The sequence below is a fragment of the Schistocerca cancellata genome, chromosome 2 (assembly GCF_023864275.1).
Source record: "Schistocerca cancellata isolate TAMUIC-IGC-003103 chromosome 2, iqSchCanc2.1, whole genome shotgun sequence".
Lineage (NCBI taxonomy): Eukaryota > Metazoa > Arthropoda > Insecta > Orthoptera > Acrididae > Schistocerca > Schistocerca cancellata.
Genome location: NC_064627.1, coordinates 466,742,384 through 466,755,320, shown reverse-complemented (window position 1 = coordinate 466,755,320; position 12,937 = coordinate 466,742,384). Strand labels below are relative to the sequence as shown.

Below are 12,937 nucleotides of genomic sequence, written 5' to 3'. Positions count from 1 at the left end.
ATCCAAGGTCCCTCACAAGGCCTCACAACGGTTTCCATAGACTTACTTACTCCACCTGAGCCACGTACCCCTACCTTCTACCTATTACCCAAAATCCACAAAGAGAACCATCCTGGCCGTCCCATTGTAGCAGGCTTCAAAGCCCCAACAGAACGTATCTCAGCTCTGGTCGACCAACACCTCCAATCTATCACCCGCAGACTCCCATCCTACATCAAAGACACAAACCACTTCCTAGAACGCCTCAAATCCATTCCCACTCCTCTCCCACCTGAAACCTTTCTTGTCACCATAGATGCTACATCCCTTTACACAAACATCCCACATACCCATGGTCTCTCTGCCCTTGAGCACTACCTCTCCCAATGCCCACCCGAAGATCTTCCAAAAACCTCGTTCCTTATCACACTTACCAACTTCATCCTCACCCATAATTACTTCACTTTTGAAGGCCAGACCTACAAACAAATCAGGGGAACAGCCATGGGAACCAGGATGGCTCCGTCCTATGCCAACCTCTTCATGGGCCGCATGGAGGAGGCTTTCCTGAAGACCCAACAGCTGCTTCCGCTGGCCTGGTATACGTTTATAGATGGTGGTCTGGACTCATGGTGAAGAAACACTCCTTAATTTCCTCCATAACCTCAACTCCTTTTCGAATCTGAATTTCATGTGGTCCTTCTCCAAAACCCAAGCCACCTTCCTGGATGTTGACCTTCATCTTGTTGAAGCTCACATTCACACCTCTGTCCATATCAAACCCACAAACAAACAACAGTACCTTCACTTTGATAGCTGCCATCCATTCCACATCAAACGCTCCCTTCCCTACAGCCTAGGTATTCGTGGCAAATGTATCTGCTCCAGTGACGAATCCCTCAACATTTACACCAATAACCTGACCAGTGCTTTCCTCTCCCGCAACTATCCTGCAGACCTTGTCCACAAACAGATATCCCGAGCAATACATTCCTCCCCGTCCAACAACAATGTTCCTACCCCCAGACCACACAGAAGCATCCCCGTTGTCACCCAATATTTTCCTGGCCTCGAATACATCAACTAATTACTCTGCCAGGGATATGACTTTCTCAAGTCAACCCCTGAAATGAGATTATCCCTTGACAAAATTTTCCCCACACCACCCAGAGTTGCCTTTCATCGCCCCTCTAACCTCCATAACATCCCCAGACTACCTTCCCTACCCAGCGGTTCCTACCCCTGTAACCGACCCCGCTGCAAAACCTGCCCCATGCAACCCCCACAACCACCTACTCCAGCCCCGCTACTGGTAAAACATACACAATTCAAGGCAGGGCTATGTGTGAAACTACACATGTCATTTATCAGCTGACATACCTGCACTGCACAGCCTTTTACATTGGTATGACAACAACTAAACTAGCTGAGCGCATGAACGGACACAAACGAACTGTCCGCCAAGGAGATGTCCAATACCCAGTAGTGGAGCATGCCCTCCAGCATAATTCTAGGGACCTAGGAACCTGCTACACCATATGTGCCATTTGGCTTCTCCCACCCAACACCAGTCCCTCTGAACTGCGGAGATGGGAACTTGCACTCCAACACATCCTTTCGTCCCGCCATCCCCCTGGACTGAACCTACGTTAAACAACCTCACTCCCATTTACTCTCAGTCTTCTCCTCTTTCCCTTTCCTCTTTAACCATTCACACATCTTTTCATCCTACATAGTTGTGTTTATCTTTATACTATATACCTCTTTACTTCTGTATGCATCCTCTTTGGTTTGAAGCTGGCAGAGTACTTACAGTATATCTTTGGCTTCCCTCTGACAACCATGCCTCCATCCTTGCTGCCCTCCCTGTTTTCATTTCCCTGTTGCTTCATAACCTGGGTTGTGAGTAACTGAATCCACCTCCCCTTCTTCCCTTTCTTTCCCCTCTCTCCTCCCTGATGAAGGAACATTTGTTCCGAAAGCTAGGAACGTAAATTTTCGGTTCTGTTTTATTGTGTACCTATCGGCTGTACTGAGCTGAGGTAAGTACTGGCCAGCCCCTCTATCTCTTTGTTAGTATTTGTTTCACATCTTTATATGAGATTTTCCATTAATCATTGAATGCTTAGATTCACAGATATGTTCAGTCTGGTGGGTCTGTTACCAGTGATGCCTATAACACAGTACATGATACCAATAGAAAGCAAAGTTCTGGCATATACAAAACCATACAGGGTCCCAAAGCATTTACAACCTTTGATGGAGGAATTCTTTGACCAGCAGTTGACTGATGGAATCATTAAGGATAGTGGTAGGCTTGAAGTATGAAAGTTGCCACCGTGCCCAAAAAGATGGGATCAAGAAATACAGTTTCTGTTGCAGTTACCACTTCTTGAATGCAAATGCTGTCACTGATGCATACCCCATCCCAAATATTATGGAAACACTCGACAATCTGGGTCAGTGTAGATACTTCTTGACCATGGATTTTGAAGAGTGGCCACAACCATCTAGAAGTAGTTCTAAAAGACTGGCTGAAGACAGATTTTTCCACACCATGGTGACATTACCAGTACTGTAGGATGCCGTTTGGACTGAAAAATACACCAGAGACACTTGGATGCAGTGTTTCAGGCACTGAAACCTAAAAAAATTCATGGTTTATCTCAGTGATACAATTGTGTTTCAAAGGATATAGCAGAACCGTGAAACAATTGGAAGGAGTTATTAAATGCTACAGGCAGCACAACTGACAGTCTGTGATGATATGTGCCATTTCATTCAAACAGAAGTAAACTATCAGGGTCATGTAATCAGTCAGGAAGGAGTAAAAAGTGATCCGTGGCTGATATGAGTTGTTTATTATATTGTACTGCCTCTGACTACAAAGCAATTACAGTATTTTTAGGCCTCTGTAATTATTGTAGGAAGTTCATGAGGGATTTTGCACAACTTGCTGAGTCCTTGAATTGTCTATTAAAAAAAAGGAGTGAAATCTGAGTGGTCAATGAAGTGTTAATCTATGTTCAAAAAATTAAAACTTGATTTGGTTTTGAGTCCTGTGTTGGTATTTCCTAACTTCGATCAAGAGTTCAACCTATGATATGATACGAGCAGTATAACTGTTGGTTGTGTTTTGAGCCAAATCATGCATAATAGGGAACATCCAGTGGCTTAAGCTTCGAGACAATTGAACATGGGGGAATGCAGCTGTTCAATAACAACAAAAGAAATGCTAGCAGTTATTCATGGTGTTACCTACTTTCACTGTTATTTATAAGGACGAAATTCAAAGTAGTTACTGTTCAAGGTTCCCTTAAGTAGCTGTTGGGACTGAAATACCTTTCCAGTAGATTAACACAATGGCAATAAACCCAAACAAGTTTAATTATGAAGTGGTGCATAAATCTGGGGAGATGGGTACTAACACAGATGTGCTAAGCAGGAAAACTGGAGCTCTGCAAGCCCTTGGCAAAAGCTTCTCAGAGTGGCAAAAGGCAACCGCCAGTGATATAGACTGTCGGGCTTTTAGATCTCAGTCATAGTTTGTGACTCACAATGTCTTTCTGTGCATAAATGTGAAGTGTGGACCACATTTTGTGGTTCCCACATCATTCAGAAATGAAGTATTGCAAAAGACACATGACCACCTGTTGTTAGTTCATGGGGGAACCTAAAATGACACATAGATATGTAGCCAAAAAGCTTTAGTGCAGAACCAGAAAGCAATATGTAGAACAGTGCATGAAGGATTGTGTACAAATTTGCAAAGAGCAAATTTTAATCATCAGTGTATGTCGTTGCAAAGGTTGCCACAAACAACAAAACATTTTGCAATGCTTGGTTTGGATATTCTTGGACCATTTAATAAGACAGCAGTTGGAAATAAGTATATTCTTACAGTTATATAGACTACTTTTCCCAGTTCATAGGAATGATATCAATTCACTACCTACAAGCGAGCACAGTTGCAGACACAATGGTTAATAATTGGGTACTGACATTTGGCATTTCTGATACTATAATTAAGAATTAGGATACAAATTTCATGTCAGACTTTTCGAGGAATTGTGTTGCCTGCTTCATATCCAAAAACTTCGCACAAGCCCTTTCCACCCACAAGCAAATAGATGTACCGAGAAGGGCGAGACATTATGTAAACAGTCAGCATGATAACTGGGACTTGTATCTTCAGTATGTGGTCTCAGTGTATAAACCCAGGTAGTATATGATAGAAAGATGCCATCTCTTTTTGAGGCTCTGAAATCTAAATTATGTGCTATAATAAGGAGACAGTGAAAAAATTTGCAAAAAAATTAGGAGAAATTTGGCAGAATGGCAAATGGGTGTATACAAAGGCACTCAAACATCAGGATCAGATCGGGCAACTTATGGGTAAAATGTGCAATATCGAGTGGGTCAATGGGTTTTAGTAACAAACCCTTATACACCAAAAGGAATAAAAGAAGTTTTAACTAAGTACCGGGTCCATACCAAGCAATAGAGATGACATCACTGCCAAATGTATAGATGCAGCTTCCAATGGAGATGTCAATTATTCATGTGAGCCATGTCAAATACTTCATTGGAGCATTAGAGGCTTTGCCACAGATTCCAATACCTCAGGTTATCTGGAATAAAGCATCTAAGAATCAAGGAAGCCAGTAGTTAAAAATGATCTGAATTCATGCAGCATATCATATGCATTAAGACCACCTGTTTTGTTTCCTTTTGTTTGTTATGTATATTTTTACTTGTTATTTCTGAACCACTGTGGTTCATGTTGTTTTTTTTGGGGTGGGGGGGGGGGGGTTGTTTCATGTTTGCAGTACATAGTTTAAGGGGTTCATATTATTGAAGCATTCAGTAGTATCCTCCTTTTTTTTTGTACCAATGCTTTTAGAAGAAGGGAAGTATAGTGACAAAAAAATTCCTTTCTATCAGGTGGCACAGGAGGAAAATGGGTACAAGTGTGCACTAGAAAAGTACTAATAGTATCAGAAAGCAGGGAAACTTATGCTGCGATGTCCTTGGAAGAGTTACAGTTCTGCCAACAGGAGAGTATCACTGTCTGGCCAACCAGGATGGTTCAGACTTACACAAGGCATGTGAGATATAAGTGTTCCTTGCTGCAAAAAGTTAACCCACAAAGTGTTGGAGGGAAGTACTAATCCCTTATACAATTTTCAAAGAATGTGCATGCATTGGATCTATTCGGTATGTACTCCAGAGGTTATAATTCTAAATTGTTACAGAAAAGGAAGGCCACAGGGTATGTCCAAGATGAAGCAGAAAGACGTTGGAATCCTAATAAATGGTACAGCTAGTGACATAATGGGGACGACATTTCACCTACCAGTCACAATTATGGGTACAACAGTGACTGAGCTGACACACCCTTTGCTGTTTTGGCCAGAGAAGTCATTAGAGTCACTGGCAGTCCAAAATCAAACATTTCTAAATGGTGCCTTAAACCCAAATGCCTTTCACTCCTTGGACAAACTAATAGCATCACAGAAGAGGTGGATTTCCACAGCATAAATGTTGCAACATAACCAACAATACAACTAGAAGCAGTGTGGCCAGATTATGAACATAAGCATTTCAGCTACCAGTACTGTAATTATTCTGGTCACCATTTGTGTAATTTATGTTTATTACAAACAAAGAACTTCACAATGCCCAGAATTACATGTGTATCAGCTACTTGTTGCCTAGTTTTGGAATATGACAGAAAATACTCTGGAGTAATCAAAAAACCATAGCTCAAAGCACTTAGTTAATAGGTTGATGGTGATGTAACTTAAGAAATTAGCTTCATTTTAAAAACAAATATATGCCAAAGAAATGTGAAGTAGTAGAACATGAATACTAGTTAGTAAAGTGCAGAATAATATTTTGTTGGAACCACCTGGGATGACACTAAGTGTAACATATCCATTGAGTATGCAACAATGGCATAACCAGTGTCAACACTCAGAAAAACGGGAGTACAAACAAGCAGGGAGCTCATTGATTCAGGCTGTGTGAGAGAGAATGTCAGGAACACCTGATTCAGCTCTAAGACAACAGTGCAGAGCAGACAAAAGTCTTCCATAATGGGACTATATGTAGTGACTTCACCTAGGCACGACACAAAAATGTCTTTTAGGCTGCAAACTTTGCATAAAGGAATGCTCTGAATCTTTGAAGTTAAATTTTAGGGTAGCCAAGAGCACTGCCTGGCTCAGAAAGTGACTACACATTCAGTCAGCTGTAAGGGGGCATCACTTTGTTGACGACTATAAAACCTTAACCTTCCTTTCGCTCACTCTCAGAGTGTGGCCACACCATCTGCATCATTGATACTGACGGGAGGCCAGCAGAAATAGTTGCAGGATGACTTGTTGAATATGACAAAGTGTCACCAGCTATGACCAGCTTGGAGTCTACTGCTATGAGTCTACAGCCAATCAGTTGTGGAAGGAACTTCAACCTTGCAAGCTGCATACCTGCCAGTCACACCTGTGCTACCCGAAGATGAGGGTCAAACCAGTCTATTGTGAATGAAGAACTGATCAGCCCATCTAGAAGCTGTTCACCTTTGGAGCAGGGCCTCTGTGCTGCCATTTCTCATCAATAAAAGTATTGCCTTATTAGCTGTATGCTGGACTGTCTCGTGGACTGTCCTTTGTGTCACTCTTGAGTGTTCCACCTCACTTGCAATCTCAACAACTGACAACAGAGGCATTGCAGATCTTTTGGGGCCGAGCCTGAGGGCAGCTTCATTTAGTGAGAGCACTGAGACTCCAACAAACATCCACCACCATGCCAGGCTGCAGTGATGCGCCAGCTGCCTTACCCTTCTATGATGGGGCCATGGCACTGAACCCAGCCAAAATGATGGTCACACAAGCAGATTTCTCACCACAAGCTGATGCATTACCCTGCACCTCTGTGCAACATAGACTCAGCATGTTTACTGCTAGGCCACACTGGGAAGAAGACAGAGTGATTGTGAAACTCTTGGAAATAAAATGACTGTTAATTGAATGGTGTCTTATTAGTTCCTAGTGCACCATAGGACCCCACTTGTGCACCTCTGCTTGACAATCCTTCACCTACATAGGAGGCCGCATCTGGTGAGCTCCTATAGTACCATGTCAGTTACTCTGAACAAATGTTCATCAAGTCCACTAATAGCAGAAGGATGATTCAAGAAGTAATTCCATGAAATATCGTAGGTACAGGACAATATTACACAAACTCAAAAGGAGATCCAAAACATCAGAGTTCTGTGAAGATCAAATCTCAGTTCAGTCATTATCTCTCAAAGGTTAAAGTTAAGATCCTTAAAAGGAATACTAGGATGACCCAATGGAGAAAAATCGTACTCAATACAGAGAAGCTTGGCTTTAGCAGTGAGTTAAACCAGAACCCTGAGTCCCAAAAGTCAAATAGTAGGGGGCAACTGCAATAAGCACTAGTCAAGAAAGCTAAAAAAATGACCCTGCTGACGAAACCAAAAAAATCCATGTTGAACTCATGAATATGATGTGGTTTTGAGCTTGCTTGTCAAAAAAGGAACTCGTAGAAAAACTAAGATAATAGGAAAAAAAATTGGGGAAGCAAGAAAACACACTGCAAAAATAATCTATGACTTAAAACATGATTTCAACAAGAACCACCTAGTACAAATTAATGAAGACTGCAAGAACAACAACATTCAAGGTGTCTATAATACTTTTAAACAAATTCTCAAAAGTATGTTCCCTCAAGTCTAATTCTCAGCAGGCCCATTGGTACAGCTGCTTACAATAATAAGATAGATAAGAAATCTACTCACCAAGCGGCAACAGAACATACACATAAAAGACAGTTGTAATTGGCAAGCTTTCGAAGCCAATGGCTCCTTCTTCAGGCGGAAGGGTTGATGGGGGAAGAAGAGGGATGAAGGAAAAGGACTGGAGAGGTATAGAAAAAGGGGTCGATTTTGGTAAAATTGCCCAGAACTGCAGGTCAGGGGAGACTAATCATATGAAATGAGAAGGAAAGACTGATTGTTGGGGTCTGCATTGGACGAGATTAGAAAACCTGAGAGTTAAAGGTGAAAGACAGGGTAATATGCAGACAGAGGTTACTGCTTAAACATCATGCATGAGTTAATAAGATTGAAAAGCTAAGAGCATTATACGTAACAAAGGTGGGAGGGGGGCAGTGAAAAATAGACTGATAAGACAATGAAAGATATAGAAAACTAAAATGGAGTGAGGCAAAGAGTAGTTACAGTGAAGAAATGCTGAGACGAGAGAAATTAATGTAAATTAAGGCCAGGGGGTGGCAAGAACCAAGGACAAAGTAGTGCTAGTTCCCACTTGGGGAGTTCTGAGAAACTGGTGTATCGGAGAAGAATCCAGATGGCGCATGTGGTGAAACGGGCACTGAGGTCATGATTGTCATGCTGTAGAGCATGCTCTGCAACAGGATATTGTGAGTTGCCAGTAAACCTCTGCTTATGCTCATTCATCCTAACTGATAATTTGGTGGTAGTCACGGTGATGTAGAAAACTGAACAGTGTTTATATAACAGCTGATATATTACATGTGTTGTTTCACAGGTGGCTCTCCCTTTGATAGTATGTGTTTTGGCAGTTACAGGGCTGTCAAAGGGTGGTGGTAAGAGGGTGCATAGGGAAAGTCTTGCAGCAGGAACAGTCACAGGGATAGGAACCATAGTGTAGGGAGATGGGTGCAGAAGGAGCATAGGGTCTGACAGGAATATTGCAGAAATTAGAAGGGCGATGGAAAGCTATTGTAGGTGTGGTGAGCAAAATTTTTACAGAAGGGATCTCACTTCAGGGCATGATTTTAGAATTTCATGGCCTTGTTGAAGTAGCTGATTAACACCTTCCAGACCAGGATAATACTGAGTCACTGTGTGTACTTTGAAGTTGTTTTCTGGAGGGATCTGGAGTACCAGGATTGGATGTGATGACCTGGGAAATCTGCTTTTCGACTAGGCTGGTGGGGTAATTATATGCAGTGAAGCCTGAGGTGAGAATGGTGGTGTATTGCTGTAAAGAGTCTTCATCTGAATAAATACGTTTTCCTCGGATGCCAAGGCTGTGTGGGAGAGAATGTTTGACATCGAAAGGATGACAACTGTCAAAATGTAAGTACTGTTGATTGTTGGTATGTTTAATGTGGACGGAAGTGTGTATCTGGCCTTTGGTGAGGACGAGATCAACATCAAGGAAAGTGGCATGGGTTTCAGAACAGGACCATGTGAAATTTAAATGGGAGAAGGTATTCAGAGATTCCAGGAATTTTAGCAAGTTAGCCTCACCATGAGTCTATATGGTAAAGATGTCATCAATGTATCTAAACCAAACCAGGGTCTGAAGACTTATGGATCTCAGGAAAGCCCCCTCCAAGCAACACATAAAAAGGCTGGCACAGGAAGGAGCCATCCTGGTTCGCATGGCTGTACCCCTGATCTGTTTGTATGTCTGCCCCTCAAAGGCAGAGTAGTTGTTGGTAAGTATAAAGTTGATTAAGCTGAGTAGGAAGGATGTCACAGGTTTGGAATCAGGTGAGTACTGACTGAGGAAGTTTCAGCAGCAGACAGACCGTGTTCATGGTGGATGTTGGTATAGAGGGAGGTGGCATCAATGGTGACAAGCAAGATTTGTGGTGGAAGTGGGACAGGCATGGATTTCAGACAATCTAGGAAATGGTTGGTATCTTTTATGTAGGAGGGGAGTCTTTGTGCTATGCGTTGCAGGTGTTGATCAACTAAGGCAGATATACGTTCACTGGGTGCTTTGAAGCCAGCAACAATAGGTTTCATGGAAGAAGGTAAAGGGTGGGGGTGTGTAGTTTGGGTGGGATGAGAAATTCTATGGATTGAGGTGTTAATCCTTGTGAGGGGCCTGAGGTTTTAAGGAGGGACTGCAGGTCAGTTTGAATCACAAGGATGGGATCTTGATGGCAGACACTGTATGTAGAGGTTCAGACAGCTCGCGTAGACCTTCACTAACGTATTCCTTTTGGTCAAGTACTGCAGTGATAGATCCTTTGTCTGCTGGGAGAATAATGATGGAATCATCAGCTTTTAGGGAACATAGAGCCTGGAGTTCTGCAGAGGACAGGTTTGGGGTTGTAGGGACCTGAAGAAGGGCTGTGAAGCGCTGCTGGATGTGAGGAATTCTTGAAAGGCTTGTAAGGGATGATTTGAGGTAGTGGTGGTAGATCAGGTGGGATCATGGTCTGAACTGTTCAAGGTGGGGTTGTGTCAGGGCTGCTGTTCCAATGGATATTATGTGTAAAAGAAAGTAGGTCCTTCACCAAAGCAGCATGATCAAATGCAGGTTTAGGGCTGAAAGTGAGACCCTTAGATAATACAATAATTCAGGAAGGGAGAGTGCTTTAGATGAGAGGTTTAGGACACTGTACTGTTGTGACTGGTTCTTGGAATTATGGGTTATTCTTGGTCTGGGAGGCAATGGTGAAGCCTGTGGGATATTAAGGAGGTTGGCTGAGCTTGGTGTGTAGGAGAGAAGTGGTGGTTGATGGTGAGGATGTTTAGGGAGCTGCAGAGGGACAGGAAGGGAAATGTCACTGTTCAGGTAGTTTAGGAGAAGGTGGAATAGCTTTTTGTGGTGAAATCTGGCATGTTGTTGCAGTTTGAAGTTGGCTTGGCAGATGATACCATTTAAGGCAGCAAGAGGAGCAGATAACTGCAGGATTTTGTAGAAGGAGAGAAGTCTGGTAGAGTGGAAATTTGCTGATGAGGCGTATAGGTCACAGATTAGCCGTCAGGTAAGAGCAAGAAATTGCTGTATTTGAAGCTATGAAAGGGCCTAGTGTAGATTAGGATTACATCCAGAAACATGGACTTTTGGAGTAACTTGAAAGGACAAGCAGGTTTCAAGAAAAAAAATATGGGGCCTTAATTTTAAATAATTTTGTCAGTAATTGACCATTTTTGTTGTTACAATAATAAGAGTAACTGTCACACGCTGGCGAATTATTTTGAATTCGAAAATAGCAGACCTGTCCACCACTTGACAGCTAATATATTCACTGAAAAACAACAAGTCACCAGGGAAAGACACAGTTATTTTTTAAATGTGGTTGAACATAGGAAGCATTATGATTGATAACCTAATTGAGATAAACCACAACAGGTGGTAAACTGAGGCACTTCTGTATGGCCAGTCCTTCACAATGATACACCCACTAAATTAGTAAGGTGTGTTATGTGTGACAGCTCTGTTAATTATCTACCCCTTCTCAAAATTCTGAAACAGTTGAGCTTAAAGAACAAAATGAGAGTTATTATCCAACAAACTCTTACTGACCACAGTTCCAAAGTGAAATTCGTGGGAGAGATTTCAGATACTTTTGAAATCAGGACAGAAGTCAGGCAAGGATATGGACTCTCACTTCTGCTGTTCAGTGTGTACTTGAGAAAGTAGTCTCCAAGTGATGGAAAGGAATGAATAACAAAGGTGTTGAAAACATTATGAGAAGGACAGTTGCTACTCACCATATAATGGAGATGCTGAGTCACAAAAAGGCACAACAAAAAAACTGTCACAAATAAAGCTTTTGGCCAGTATAGCCACCATCAAAACAAACAAACAAACACCCCCCCCCCCCCCCACACACACACACACACACACGTCTGAAACCACACTGCTAGCAGCAGCACTCTGCTACATGGTGAGTATATAATATTGTTACATTCCATCCTGGATTTTCTATTGTTTAAAAGTGTTGAAAACTGAGCCAAGCCTGTCTGTAGAAATCTAAATTTGACAGTTGGTTGCCAAACCTTTGCAGATGGTGTCATATTCTTTTCTGGGTTGCTGGACACACCTGCAGTGCAAATCAATAAATTGAAGACTCAAGCAGCAAAAGTGGAGCTAGAGATCTGGTTTCAGAAACTAGGATTTATAACATGCATAAAAATTAGTACCCAAACTACTAGGGTAGAAGAAAGAAAACCAGGAGTAGATGGAGAAATTTAAATATCTAGGAGAGTCGATAGATTCAAACACCTCCAGAAAGAAGTCTATGCATTGTGGATCAGAAAAATGGAAGAGATATATCAACTAACCAAATGTCTATAAGAATAAATTAATATCCATTAAGGCCAAGATATAGCATTACTACACTGTTATATAACTGGATGATATATTCGGTAAATTTCTTTGTTATAGATAGAAAAGATCTGAATGAGGAATTACAAACAAGATAATGGCAGCTTTTGAGAAAAACTTTAGGTCCATCCAAAGAAAACAATGAATTCAGACAACAACAAAACTATTACTCTACACACATGTAAACTGACAGACACCATTTCTAGGGGAGGTTTATTTTCTATGATAACACTGATAATGTGTATCCTACCAGGTAGAACAATTGTATGTTCCACAACTTCCTGAACAATACAACCCAAGAGGTGTGGTTCACCAGTGCATAAATATACCTGCAAGAAGTGGGGATAACACAGGATATCCTTAAATGTATTTCATTCAGAAGAAACTCCAAGAGAACCTTAGTTTCCAAGAAAACCCATAACTAAAAATAGGCAATCAAGTGGAAGTACAGGGCTCAAGTTAAAGTCCAGGCACAAGGAAAAGAAAAAGGATAGAGGGTGGAAAAAAAAAAAAAAAGAAGAAACCTGAAGCTCTCTTACTCAATTGCAGTGGCATATGCTTGTAACACAGCTTCATAATATGAAATCACTACTTAATTTCATCACACAAAATTGCATCCATCACAAAAGTTTGGACTTACTTGGGCTATTCCTTTTGTACAGAACATTAGTGCAGAAATTCTGAAGCGTAAAGGAAAAAAAGACTGCTTCTGAAAGTGGTGATGTGTAAGTAAATAACCATACACTCACACTGGTGAAATGAAAGTGGTTTTTGTAAACTGAGATCTTATACCATAACATTTAAGTGTGTGT

General features: G+C 41.6%; 1 protein-coding gene across 3 annotated transcripts in view; it reads left to right on the top strand.

The window, feature by feature from the left end:
• LOC126161980 (thialysine N-epsilon-acetyltransferase-like) overlaps positions 1 to 12,937 on the top strand; it is a 106,242-nt gene that overhangs the window by 12,468 nt on the left and 80,837 nt on the right. The gene's annotated exons all lie outside the window — the stretch shown is intronic.